The following is a 14,927-nucleotide window of genomic DNA, read 5'->3' on the forward strand; positions in this document are numbered from 1 at the left end:
GTGCATCACAAATCCCCTCCCGCCCCTCAATAATGGTTATAAATAGCATGCTGCAGTCTGGCTGCAGTCTGCATGATCCGGTTATGTGCTTTATGTACTCGCATTATTTCATATGCATTGGTTTAAAAAAAATATTATATGTATTTAACTGAAACTTGGATGCAAAAGTGTGTAGTGACGTAAAATCCCACTGAACAAGGACTTTAACTAGTCAGAGTTGTCTGCCTGTGAAAAGTTATTGCAACATACAATCTGTGAGGCAGTTAGTTTTTTACATGTGCCTTTCACTGTACTGTCATAGGAACATGGAATAAGAACTTTTAAACTGTAGTAATCCATGTGTTTATGTACATTTATTAGTACAGTTGCTCTAAATAAGTGGGGCAGATTTATTTTCATGGGTATTGCATATAATACGTATTTATTATTTTATAACATCCTGGTTGTGTAATAAAGCAGGCATTCTTTGACTTTCTGGCTACTAACCCTACTCTCGACAACAGCTGTAATTTGCGCCAAGCCTTTGGCCACATGTTGTTCTGAAACCACTTCCATATTGCGAATACAGATGTTTCGCAGATGTTGAATTTAACCCCACAAGGCTTCGGTGCTATGACATAGAATGCACACTGTGCACACAAACATCAGAGCGTTCGCGACCTTTCTCTAGTGCCATCATCCCACCGGACCAAGAACATTCAATGCATCCCAAGCTCTTTTCAACCAAAAATCTGCGAACATTCCTTCTCGACGCAGATGGTGTTTTTGCCATTACAGGACATCTTGCATGTTCTGACCCTTGTATAAGACTAACAATCACGGACAGTAAGCTTCACTTTGATTTTAACCATCCACATATATGACAAAAATATATGTCTGAAAGGAGCACCACAGTGTTCTGGCTGTGTTTGTACTTTAAATGCACCGCAGTGATACATGGCAGGTAAAATTGACTTTGCCATGCAGCGAAGCCAGTTTTTATATATTCATAAATCACCCTAAAGTGTACTGTATGAGCCCACGGGACACAATGCTAATATATAAAGATAAAATAGGGTAAAATACATATTGGGCTTTGTGTGTCCTCCCACTGAAATAAAAGCTAAAATCTATTTTACTGTGTCAGTCTTGCTAGTCATTTCCCTAAGTAAGCTTAGATGGCATTACAATCTAAATCCACAATCTCTGCTTTGGAAAAAGCCAAAAGAATGCTTTCAAGTTATTTCCTATTTGTTTTTTAAATTCTGATGTAATTGTGAAATCAGATTTTTGATAACTTAAGCAGAACAGTAGCTTTATAAAGATGTACTTTATGCTGTCCAAGCTAGAGCTGGCATAAAACCACTTCTGCTACTCATCACACCTCCACAGCTGGATTGCACATTCTTGGCTGGGAGAGTTAAAGACTCTTGCTCAGAGGACAATGGCCTGCCTCCGAGTCAAGGAAAGGCTAATATGTGATTACTGTTGTCAATTTAGCAAAAGTTAGCTATCTGGTAGTGGGCAGGAGCAGTTGGCAAAACAAAAGGTAGATTTTCACTTCCCTTCTGACATGGAGATTCCAGGAAGGGATTCTCCTATTTATTCCTAGGACCATCCCAGACAGCTAGGCTCCAGATACAGAAAGAACAAAACCAGTTTTGATCCTGTCAGGTGGGAGAAGGTCTCATATGAATAGAGGAGTGGCTTTGGATCCGAAGACAGGCCAGTCTGGTGGCAACTGAGTTTTTTTTTTTTTTTTTGTTGAAACCGTTTATTACAAAATTCAAAGAATATACAAAGATGGGCCTACAACCTTCAGGCCGGCCGCTAGCAAACAAGAGGAGCATAAGATACACACAGTGGAGCGCAGGCAGCGGCAAAGGGAAACATACAGGAGTCAGCCGCGTTGATGGCCACACCATACGGACCCCACATGACGGTTTCTTTTAAACATAAATAACAACAAACAAAATCCAACCACAAGGCAACCCACGATCGAAAACAGCAGCATGTGCTCCCCTAGAAAGGGGACCCTACCAAACCATAGGAGTATCAAGGGGGGGAGAAGGTCAGAACAGGGACTGGGTGAACTCAGTGCCCGGTACCGGAGAGCTAAACCGGCTAAGGGGACGGGGCAGGCGATGGATCGGGCAATAACGGCGGGGCGCAGATTCCACCACGGTAGGCGTTCCAGGGACCCCACACTTTCACCCATGTCCCAGGCTTACCTCTCGCTACATACACCACCTTTTCCCGAAACATGCACCAGTCCATATTTTCCTTCCAGAGCGAAACAGTCGGGGGCCTCTGGGAACCCCACAGTTGAGCAATATCGCGCTTGGCCACCATTTATCCCAGAGTCACCCACCACGTCTGTGGCGCCGAATAGTCGGTTGGTTCCCACACGTTCAACAGGCATCTCCTCGCTTCGGGCAGCAGCGGCACACGCGTAACCACCCGCAGGACCTCATGCACACCACGCCAGAATTGCTCCACCTCTGGGCATTCCCACAAAATATGAAGAAAGGTCCCCAAAGAACCACACCCACGCTTACACAACCCGTCCACAGCATAGCCCATTCGCAATAGCCTTGGCCCCGTTATGTAGACCCTATGGAGTATCTTGAGCTGGACGAAGCGAAGGCGGGCCGGTACGGCCACCTCTTTCGGGGAGGCCACCGCAGAGACCCAGTCCTCGTCGTCCAGCTCCAATCCATCGGCAACCCAAGCCTCGCGAAGATAAAGCAGCAATCCCACGCGGTCATTGATCAGTTTTTTATAGATTAACGAGATCGTGCTTTCCGGGACATGTCCATCCAGCACTCTATCTTCCAGAGGGGAGTACTCCGGGATGGAGGCAACGTCCGGGAAGGCGGAGCATAGTGCATGACGGATCTGCATATACCGAAAGTACTGCCTGTCTTGCAACTGGAATTCCGTCTGCAGCATCCCGAACGTTTTGAATCCCCCCCTCGCCCAGAGATCCCCCACCCTGCTAATGCCTATCATGTCCCACTTCTCGAAGCCCTTTGAGGTCCACAGGGAGCCCAACTGCTCAGATGCGTACAGTGGTGACGCCCGGGTCAAACGATCCTTCCACCCCATCGCTGCATTAGCCGCGTGCCACACTCTTACCATGACACGCGTGGGGCCCGTAAGACGCGCATCGAGCGAGCTGGAGTAGAGCGCTCGATTATAGTCACCACCCGGCAGTAGCATCTTATCCATTTCAAAGGCCGGGTTTAGGGCGGGCCCGTATAGGCCGTGATTAATCGCAGCCAGCTGGGAGGCCCAATAATACCGTTTAATATCCGGGAGGGCAATCCCCCCGTCATACCACGGGAGCGTCAGCTTCGCCAGGGCGATACGCGGTCTCCCGTCCCAGAACAGGCGGCGTTGCAAGCTCTCCACCTCGCGGAAGTAGCGCGCCGGGACGAGGTCCATTGTATTCTGCAGAGCGTACAGGAAACGCGGCAACGACATCATCTTAAACAATGCCGCCCGGCCGAGCGGCGAGAGCGGCAAACGCCGCCAACGCACGACATCCTCCTTCAGGCGCTGGAGGGGGGGCAGCAGGTTTCGATCATACCGGGCCTCCGCGTCTAGGGTGATGAAGATACCCAGGTACCTAAATCCCTGCGGGGCGATCTGGATAGGACAGCCCCGCGGAAGGATAGGAGCCTCCCCAGAGAGAACATACACGCACGATTTAGCCCAGTTGATGACGAGGCCGGAGTTACGACCAAATGAGTGCAATACATCAACCAGGACTATCAGTGATTTACGTGGGGAAGCCAGGTACAGGAGAATATCGTCAGCATATAGAGACACGCGGTCCTCATACTCGGGGGTCCAGCGGAGACCACGAATAGAAGGTTCCCACCGCAGCCACTCCGCCAGGGGCTCCAAGGCAAGCGCAAAAAGAAGCGGCGATAACGGGCAGCCCTGCCGCGTGCCCCTGCCCAACTCAAACGGAGCCGACACTCTACCGTTCACAACCACCTGCGCCAGTGGGCCAGAGTACAACAATTTAACCCAGCTGATAAACCCTGGGCCAAACCCAAATTTCGCGAGCGTCGCCCAAATATATGGCCATTCAAGTGTGTCAAACGCCATAGTGGCGTCCAAGGATGCCAAGATGGCCGGCTCCCGCATGAACGGGACACGTGCGAGCACCCCATGCAAACGCCGCAGGTTAAGCGCTGTGTTACGATGGGGGATAAAGCCGGACTGGTCCTGGTGGACCAAGTCACACACCACGCCGACCAGCCGATTGGCCAGAACCTTGGCGAGAATTTTGGGCTCCGCATTCAATAACGAAATGGGTCGATAGGATGTGACCCGGTCCCGAGGCCTCCCCTCCTTGTGGATAACCACGATGGTAGCCAGACGCTGGTCTAGCGGGAAGGAACCCACCGAGTGGGCCGCAAGGAACATAGCACGGAGATGCGGCGCCAGCGTATCCGGTCGCAGCTTATACAACTCGATGGGAAAACCATTAGGACCCATGGCCTTGCCGGAAGCGACCGAGCGTATGACGAGGGCAATTTCTTCGGAGGTTGGAGCGGCGTCCAACAACACTCTGTGCTCCTCAGAAAGGGAAGGCAGCGCGATATCTCTGAGCAGGGCATGGGAATCCTCTTCAGAGCGGGAAGACACTGGAGAATATACCCCACGGAAATAGTCCGCGAAGCAGGAGACAATTTCCTCCGGTTCAGTGACACATACACCATTCATTTTCTCAATCAACGGGACAACACGACTCGCTCTCTCTTTTTTATCCAGCCACGCAATCAATTTACCAGCCTTATCACCCACATCATACAGTCTCCCCTGTTGCTCCCTACTGAGGCCCCTTGCCGCCTCCGTGACGAGGGCCTTATAGGCCGCTTGCTTGAGTTGGAGCACATGTAATTTATCCTCCGTCACCCCACGTTCTAGATCCCCCTCCAACTCGGTTATCTCAGCTTCAACACGGGTCACCTCCTCCCGCTCGCGCCTCCGGGAGTGGGAAATAAGGGACAGGGCTTCTCCTCGGAGTACTGTCTTAAACGCCTCCCACAGTGAAACCGCCGAAGACACAGACCCCACATTCTCATCAAAATAGCGCTTAAGGGATTTAATCAGTTCTGCGCGAATGGTGGGGTCACGCAGGTACCAGGGATTGATCGGGGCCACTCTACCCTCTCCCCTCGGCAAAACATCAAAGTGCAACAAGAGCGGAGAGTGGTCCGAAATACCCCGTGCCAAATGGCGCACTTCTCCCACCCTCCCTACATAAGCCGCAGGGACCAGGACATAATCTAGCCGTGAGAGACTACCATGGGCCCCTGAATGGAAGGTGTACTGTAGCTGCGTGGGATGTTTTAGACGCCAACAATCCACCAGCCCCAGGGTATCCAAGAGGCCAGATAACCACTCTTGGGCCCGGGGGAGATCCCTAGGGGGGTGACGATCCACAGTTCCAGAAACAACAGCATTAAAATCCCCCCCCACCACTAGAATCCCCTCCGGAAGGCCAAGAAGGAGGTGCCCCAGGTCCGCAAAGGTGGTCGTCTGCAGCCCCGGTGGGACATATACTGACACAAAAACGATCACTCTGCCCTCCAATCTGCCCACCAAAACCGTGTAACGTCCCCTATCATCATGGCGCACCTCATCAATCTCCAACGGGAGCGAGTTTTTAACCATAATGCCCACACCCCTGGAACCGGACGTGAAGCCCGCATGGGCCACAAGGCGGTAGCCCCGTCGATTCATAGCGCAAAAGGAATTGCCAATGAGGTGCGTCTCCTGCAGAAAAACTATATCAGGCGAAATTCGCTTCAAGAACTGCAGGACCACACCTCGTTTTATCCTGTCCCCCAGTCCATTAACATTCCAGGACAACAAACTCAGTCCCCTACCCCCCATCATTAACAGAAGTCACCACTCGTCCCCCAGAGAGCACTGTAGAGATAACACAAAGATACGTTTGCCTTGTGGTGGAAACGAACAACACCCCACCCCAACCCACCCATACCAACAAAACTCCCCCCACCCTGCACGCCTGCATGAGCCCGGACAGCCCCCCCAACTTGCAGTGTGCCTGTCGCCCCTATAAAAGAAACTAGCTAGATCCCCTAGAGGAGGAAAGAGTACTCCTTCTAGACCCCACACAACCTCCATGGGAGGGGAATGTACAAAGACAGATGCTCGATCGAAAGTAGCATCATATTCGTCCTGAGTGAGGCCCAGTATTGACCCCTCAGTCCCGATCCAGTGGGCCGCCTCCTCCCGCCGCCCCCCCCCCCGCCATCTCGATCACGATCCCCAGACAGAGTGTCCAGCCAGTCCCCTACCGCTTCGGGACGATCAAAAAAGTGCGTGCGACCATCCACCTCCACTCGCAGCTTGGCCGGAAAGAGCATGGCGTACTTTAAGTTCAGGTCCCGGAGTCGGCGTTTAACGCCGAGGAAGCTCAGTCTTTGCTTCTGGACCGCCTGGGTGAAGTCGGGGTAAAAGTTCACCTCCATATTGTCCAACTTAAGCGGCCCATGTAGTCTGGAAGCTTGCAGGATAGCGTCTCTGTCCCGAAAGTTAAAAATCCGGGCAATGAGAGGTCGCGGAGGGGCTCCGACCTTCGGCCTTACCCCGGGAACCCTGTGGGCCCTCTCCACAGCAAAAAATGTACTCAGGCCCCGAGGCTGGAGATGGGTAGCAATCAGGTCCTCCACAAATAGATCCGCCGCCGCTTCCTCCCGTCCCTCGGGCACTCCGATGATGCGGACGTTATTCCTCCGGGCCCGACTCTCGGAATCCTCGAGGCGACGATCCATAAGTGCGCTTGCCTGACTTAGCCGGCGTACCTCCAGTTGTAGTGCCGCCACCTCAGTCGTAAGGCCCGATGCGGTGTGGGCCAAAGAGTCAACTCGATCGTTGGTCTTGGAAAGATCGGCCCTCACCAGGCCAACGTCTACAAGGACCGCATCGATCTTCTGTGCCAGGGTGTCGAACCGCTGGCCCACCGAGGCCTTCATCTCGGAAATGGCGCCCATGACGTCGTGGAGAGTCAGATCCGTGGGCAAGTCCGGGGCATCAGAGGGGCCCTCAGGGGACTTGTGCGGTCCGCCGGGAGATCCCCTCTGGAGGGTATAGCGGTCCATGCTGTTGGCCGGATGGACGGTGCCACGTCGGGTCGACTTGGTCTTTGACCGATCCCCATCTTGTTTCGTGGCCATCGCCGCTGGTCCCACAATCGAACCAGCAACGTCGTAGAGGGCAGGCAATCAGGGCCACGAGCTCCGGGGGGGCCACCCCAGATCGGCGGGGTGGGCCACAGCAGGCAGGCAGGCCGGGTCCCCCAGCGAGGCCACACCAACACAAGAGGCTCCGCGATCTCACTTGCAGAAACGGCGAGAAAGCGAAAGCGAAAGTGCGGGGTACGCGACTCGCCGGGCCCGGCCCGCCGTTGTTGTTCACTTTGCCACTGGGTCACCCCCCAACGCAAATCCGGGGTTCGGCGAGAAGAAGGCCGCAAACCTCAATCGGTGCTCACTCCGGCACCCGGGGTCCAATTCGAGAACGGAAAACGGGTGCCACCTCAGCTCAGGCTCACAAACACAGTCCCCTCAATCGAGGCAGGATGAATTCAGGATAAATGTAGGAGGTTGCGGAGGTCCTCGGGAGCCTCGCACCTACGCGGCCATCTTGGTTGCGCGCTAGGCTCCTCCTCCGGCAACTGAGTTTTGCATCATTTTACATAAAAGCAAAGAGAAGGTTTCTGCTAAAAGAGGTGGGCGCTGCAAGAAAATGGCTAGGCTTGAGTGGCAAAACTTTCCCATTCACGGACTACTGCACAGGATAAATCTGGCACTTTCAGATCTACCTCCTCAGAATATTCCTAGGAAGACTTTGTCAGAAGAAGAATGCCCTACTGGAAGAAGACTCACGCCTCCTGTTGGAAGAAAAAGACTCGCATAAGGACTCAAGGGCCCCAAACCTCTGGTTGCCCACAGGGACTGGAACTACTCTCCAAGGTCTAAAGGGTTGACCTCCTGCTTTCTTGCTTCAGAGACACAAAAAGCAGAAGGACTCCTCATCTTAAGAGGGTCCAGCTGACAGATGAGGAATGGGCCTTGTAGGAGAACTGGAAGGAGACAGATGTGGAGCCCAGAGCCCTGTCCCGAGGAGCAGCAGGGCTGGCCCAGAGGGAGTTTCCCAAAACTTCGAAAAGTTTGGATGCAGTCCTTTTTCCATCACACAGAAGTTCAGGCAGGTGGTGAGTATTGCCTAGGAAGGTCACACCCAAGACAGCAAGAAAGCCATGATTGCTGCTTTTTGGCGCGCTGAAAACTGGTTCAGAAAGAAGTCACGGCGGATGTATATGGCTACAGGAGCCTACCTGGCTACAGCTTTCAGCCTTGCCCCACTGGATGATTTTGACTTTCAAAAAAATTATAAAGTCGGATGGTAAAAGTTTGGACTGTGGGGAGGAAGCAAATCTATCCAACCAGAGAAGCACTTTCAGAAGCTGCAAAATCCACGTTTGGTCTGACTTGGGAAATTTTGGTGCCAAAACCAATGGCTTCAGCAGGAGTCAACGAGAAAATATTTAACTTTGAGGGACCCTAACTGGCCACAATCTTGGACCTTGCTCCTCTGGGAAACTTCTACTTCCATAAAAAAAGACTACGTCAGAAGGTAAAAACTTGAACCGGGGTAAAGCGCTTGTTGTTTTACCCTCTGCTCCATCACGGTCAACGTGGAACCATAGACAGACCTGGTCAACTTTCAGCATTTCCTCTTTATTGATGTGCCGTTTTTCTTGCTACTTTTTGCCATACAATTAACATTTCCTGACTGCAGGTTCCCCTTAACCTGTCTTGATGAGGTTGGTGTCCTTTAGCTCCTTGAATTTTTCTAAATTGATTAGGACATTTTACTGTGTCCTGCTCTTTACTTTAAAATTGGATCTACTGCTTGAGCTTAGCACACACTTCTCTGAGGAACCACATCTACCAGTCTCCTTAGAGCTGTGTTTTAACCTAAACACAGTAGTTTTATTGTGTTGGTAGGGGAACCATTTCCCCAAAATAATAACCTAATTTCTGAGGGTCACACTTTAAAATTTGCCATGAATTACCAAAGCCAACAGGGAATCTGAGTGCAAGAATCTTCCCATTCAAGGCTCAGCAACAAAGTCGTGATCTTTATTTGTTATTTTAAGTGATGATAGGTGAGGTGCGTTTGGTGATCCATGAAGTGTCCCGGAAGTCACTAGGTGTTTTTAAAATACCCCTCACACACTATGAGTCCCATAGTGTCATGCTTCATCATGGGGGTCTTCCCGTCCCTCTACGGGGCGGGGCGTGCTACTACCTGCGGGTACGTGGGAGCACTGTTGTTATGAATGAATAGGCTATGTGTAGTGAAAGGGTGTGAGTGATAGGGTTAAGTGCAGGATACAAAAATTGTTCCAAAGTATGGTGGTGTGTCAATGTAACAGTTAAAAACTTGTTTGCATTGTTTTTTGCCCTTTTTTTCTTCTCTTTTTTCCTTTTTCTTTATCTTTACAGATACCAATTTGGTTGTGAACCACAGGGGTCAATGCACCCTCCTATAAATTTGTTTCCAGATCTACATACTTCGAATGGTCTGGTAATTTGGAATAATAGGCATACAAACAAACCAGTAATTCTTTATTGAGTGCAATAGGGATTATTTTTGGTCCTGATGAGTAAAGCAGTGGGGACTGCTTACGAAACATGTTGACCCAGTAGGTAGTCACATATTTGTGACACACCTCCTATACATTCCCCCATTTTAATGCTCCCAGCTAGAGAACTGAATAAAATTGTTTTTTCTACTAGCCAGGGAATTTTTAAGTAATTTTTGTATCTTGGACTTAACCCTATCACTCACACCCTTTCACTACACATAGCCTATTCATTCATAACAACAGTGCTCCCACGTACCCACAGGTAGTAGCACGCCCCGCCCTGTAGATGGACGGGAAGACCCACATGATGAAGCATGACACTATGGGACTCATAGTGTGTGAGGGGTATTTTAAAAACACATAGTGACTTCCGTGACACTTCATGGATCACCAAACGCACCTCACCTATCATCACTTAAAATAACAAATCAAGATTATATTCTTACATCTAGATAGGGTAGAATCACATTGTTTATTAATAACTATACAGGAGGTAGGTTCTATCCAGTTACCTCTCTACTCCCCATTTTGATATTGATTTTGATTTTCAGCAACAAAGTCACCATCATTCACATTGCTCCTTGGATGAGACTTTATTTGGGATTCTCTCCACCTGCGGCTTTGATGTCATCAACCAGAGATGATAGGATGCCAGTTCTTGAAAAGCAAAGCTATCAAGCTGAGAAACGAAAAGGGTCACGTGGATAATGCCCAGGTAAGGAGTGGCATAGCAGGGTAACAGCACAGGCCGTTGTAGGCATGGGAAGTCAGGTCCTCTGAGCCACCTTGGCTGTTTCATCATTCCTAAATACCTTCTCTCATCTATGCAAGGTGAGGAATTGACCTTTCCTGGTGAACCAACAGGGAGCACTGGTCCGGGATCAAACACGGTACATGGTTAAGAGTCTTGGAGTTCAGCTGGTGGCAAAGAGAGAGACTGACGGAAGCCCCCTCATCGACCGAACATCCAATGGGAGGATGAAAAGCTCATTTGAAATCTGTATGCCTTTATGTTCTTTGGTGAGATGGCTTGTGACAACAAAGATGTGGCTATGGGCAACTTACCACGTTCCCAACGCCAACAGAGAGAAGGGGAGGAACCGGCTTCCTTTATTGTTTGTTCAATTTTACAAAGCTATGGTGTAGTCTGTACACGAAACTCTATAAGAAGTTGTCCTCTGGCAGGAGTTAAAAACACTACCTTCAACTTGCATTCAACAAATACACGCCACTCACTCTGGGGTCACTCTAAGAAACCACTCACAAGTGGTTGTGTATTAGCACAAGGACTCGTCGTAGGTGGATTTCTGACTTGAGTTTATTACAATAGAAATCTGTATACAGTATATTTCATCAAACACAATTTAATAAAATACCTTTTAATCAGAAAAGATCACAATAAAAACATTTGTATTACAAAAAAGAATTTAAAAACAGTATATCATATGCCTACCACAATCTATGTACGAGAGTTTTTGTATAGAATAACAATAGACAATAATATCTGTCATTGACTGCCACAATCAAGACCGAAAGTTAGACCACCTTGATTGTGTATTAACATAACTCATCAATGTCTACCATCATTACATATACAAACGAATTTGTGGCTATTTTGAGAGCGTCAACGTGTTTCGAAGGACTAATCAAGTCATGCCTTCTTTTTCAAGCCCAGGTTCAAATTTCCACGTGCAACTGACAAGATGTCAGGAAGAGAAGGGTAGACATTATCTCTGGAAGAAAGGAGAGTCCTGACCAGAAGCCCTGATGGAACTGAGAGCACATCAAGTGAACCCAGAAGAGCCTTTGTTATGAAAGTCACGGGACCAGGAAAGGAAACGCCTTAAATATGATTGAGTGCAGGACCGCGAAGCGGGACTAGAAAGCTGGAAGGGCTTCAAGCACTTTAGACTCAGCCCGCCTTTCCTGAATAAATTGACAACAGACCTTTCTGTGCAATGCTCTCATTTTGAACCTGAATTGTAGACCTAGAGGGATGTGCAAGGCCTTCGCCATGGGCTTTGTTAAATCACAAAGCTGTAGTCATTTAGGTCCAGGTTTTAACAGCACAGCTGTCAAGCAGACCTACTGCTTACAATATACATTGAGCGGGCTTTGGTTCACCCCCTTTCAACCCCTGGCTTTCCAAAGCAGCTTCTTCCAACCACTGGCTGGATGCCACGTCAATCACTTTCTTGGTTAAGCCCAGTGGAGTATCCATCTCTCACTTAAAGCTATTGGTCATTTTAGGGCTGTCCTCCCGCCTCCACTCCAGCGTCTGGACTGAACTGCACGATGCACGACTTAACAGTGATGGCAATCTGTCCACTCAACCTGGCTCAGTCTTGCTTCTCTCTAATGTAGTAACACTGCACATGTGGGCACATTAAACCCAGACCTTACCAACGCCTATTTGTACTTATAAAAAGGGGGTTGTCTCCTTGATAAAAGTGGGCGAAATTTCAATTCTGCTGGAGTAATCGGAGTATTTCTGCTGATTCTGCGTTATTTTTTGATGCAGAATTACTAATAATAACGTGAATACTCCAGCTTGCATAATTTGGTGGGGACAAAATCCCACCGCAAGAGTACATTTAGTGAGTGCGAGCGGCTGCTTGAGCTTGCTAATTGTGTTCTGCTGTATGTTGTGCTATGACTTGGTGCCAAAATGCATCCTCCCATTAATCTTTTACACAAAGGTGAATTTTGTGCTCAGAAAATAGCAATCAATGCAGAGAGTAAGTTGGGGAAAATTCCTACTCAAAGAGCACAGTTAGCGAGTGTGAGCGCCCCTTACTCCACGTATTTCTGTTGTGCACTATTTCTTAGCACAAAATGCGTCCTTGCGTCCATTTTGGAGGCGAGGGTCTAATTTTGCACTAAGAAAAAGCACTAAATGCAGAATTACTCTTCTCGCGCAATTCTGTGTAATCTCGCGGAAAGACTTGACAATGAATTCCACATGATTATGATACATGGAATTATGTGAGTTACGCCCACCCCTCAATAAAACCTTGTTTAGAAGAGGAGAGATTCAACACCAGACCCTTGTCTAGGTTGTGAATGTTGACCACAGCCCATGACATGGCACCAGGACACCCCTGGACTGATTGAGGAAGACCCCCAGATCATGAGTTGAAGCAACATGTTGAGAGGTGATAATTCAAGTCTCTTGATAGTGGTGAACCAATCATCTTTGGCACCACAGATAGTCCACCAGTGAGCAGAAGAGGAGGCTTATGCTGTTCGCTGTAAAGATCAGATATAGGATGCTCTCATGTCCCGGCATCGCAGTATGTTCATGACGAGGAATCCTTGTTTTAGTGCCGCGGTCTACACAGATGCTTACTCTCCATTAGCATAGGGGGATGAGAAGTTGTTCTTTGTGAAGCACTGGACTCTAACCTCTGCAGTGCCTACGCATTATTAGAAACAGAATTACGCTTCCACGGTGCAAATGCGCTCACTTATTTTTTATAAGCAACATTTTGTGGTTTAAAACATAAGCCATGACAGTACACAAGACGCATCAGCATCATAGAAGGATAAAGTGCACCAGACCTTGCAGTGTAAAATAGCATTCGCCCAGCCCATGATAGGCCAGCCGTTTCCTCCACAATGCTGCTCAATTTAACTGAATTTGGAGGGATGGATGGATGGATGGATGGGAGAGTGGGCCTTGCCAGGAGTTTAACTTCTAGCCTGTAGATCACAGCAGACGTCAGCAGTGGGTGTCTAACTCACTGCGAATTCCTCCCTCCTCTTGAGTCAGACAGGAAGCGTACAGCCATGGACAGAAGGATCATGGCGAATCTTCAGAGATGCAGGCCTCACAAATACATAGCACCACTTAAAATGTCAAAATGTCACAGACGATGCATATACATCACAGAAAAAGGCCGCGAGCTGTCCCTGCCGCAAATGGAGAGTGTTGGGCAGGTTTTCTGTGTCTAGTTAAATTATGCACGTGTAGCGGAGTGCGAGTCTTATGGCGCCGTGAGAGCAGCATGCGTTGGGAAGTCAAGGTAGGCGTGGAAGTCACCACACAGCAGCAATTACTGCAGGCTGCCACGGAGGCAGCAGCAGGCCAGGGGGAGGGCTTCCTGCACCTCCCTGACCTGATGCATATGCTGTGATCGAGTGGGCGGGTGAGGAGCAGAGCGGGTGGCAGAAAGCATGCTATTCGGTTATATTAATTACTGCAGAGTGTCTGCTCGCCCTTCTGTGGAGGGGGGTTTGGTTCCTCAGAGCAAAGGCTAAAGAAACTGGAAAAATCTAGACATGGAAACACCCGGTGATGGGCTCTTGCAAACAGTGGTCTAGGTGGGTACAAATCGAAAAGGTTCCTTTTTCTAACAACCTTGGCATCTTGGAGGCAAATGGGTCATGGGACAGGCAACTTAAAGGGCCCAAAAGATGTGCACAGCAGAAGATGCAATATTCAGATTTGCAAAAAGGCTAGGCCATAAGCCGGCCCAGGAAATGGTTCAAATGTATAAAGGCACGTGCCTATCGGTGGGCACTGATGGAGCCGGAGTCTTGGGCTGCGTTGCCTGCACGGAACTTCAAGCAGTCGCGAATAGGCTTTTGTGCAGGTTCTTGGCCATGCTGAAAACTCCTTCAAATCTCACAACACATCTGGAATTGGGAAAAGTGTTCATGGAGGATCGAGTTTCCATGAAGTAATGGAGCTCCCCTAAGGCAGATTTCTAGAGGAAGGCATTGTCAGATTGTCTAAAATTAGATACCATGATGGCAGTCCCGTGGTTGGCTCATGTGCGAAACAACTTTCAGTGCCTGGGGTACAGTCATCTTTTTGAGTCACCGCAAAGTAGAAGTCCTGACCTCAAAATGAAAGTGAAATGGAGCTATGAAACTTCTAAAGAGAGAACTAGACTAGAAACGTCTCTTGATATGTCTACAGTTACAAGATATATGCAGATTTCTGCACCCTCTGATATTGAGCCTTACTTGATTTGCAGAGCAAACCCAGAGCATAGTTTTGATCTCACAGGTTGAGATTAAACACAGTTCACTTCCTTGTGGCTTTCCCACTAGTGGGTTCCTGGTTTCCCTCCCTCCCATGTTGCCCTTGTGACTGTTACTGCCCAATCCCCTGCACATTTGATTTTCTATTGTACTCTAGAGGACTCCTTTAGATTTCACTTTTTACGTTCCGTCCTACTGTACAAGCACCTTAATTTTTTATAAAGAGGGTTTGATCAATTTGCAACGTTTACCATCA

General features: G+C 49.0%; 1 protein-coding gene across 6 annotated transcripts in view; it reads right to left on the reverse strand.

The window, feature by feature from the left end:
- Positions 1-14,927, reverse strand: part of THRB (thyroid hormone receptor beta) — a 600,087-nt gene that overhangs the window by 395,885 nt on the left and 189,275 nt on the right. The gene's annotated exons all lie outside the window — the stretch shown is intronic.

Source organism: Triturus cristatus, chromosome 10 (assembly GCF_964204655.1).
Source record: "Triturus cristatus chromosome 10, aTriCri1.1, whole genome shotgun sequence".
In the NCBI taxonomy this organism is placed as follows: Eukaryota; Metazoa; Chordata; class Amphibia; order Caudata; family Salamandridae; genus Triturus; species Triturus cristatus.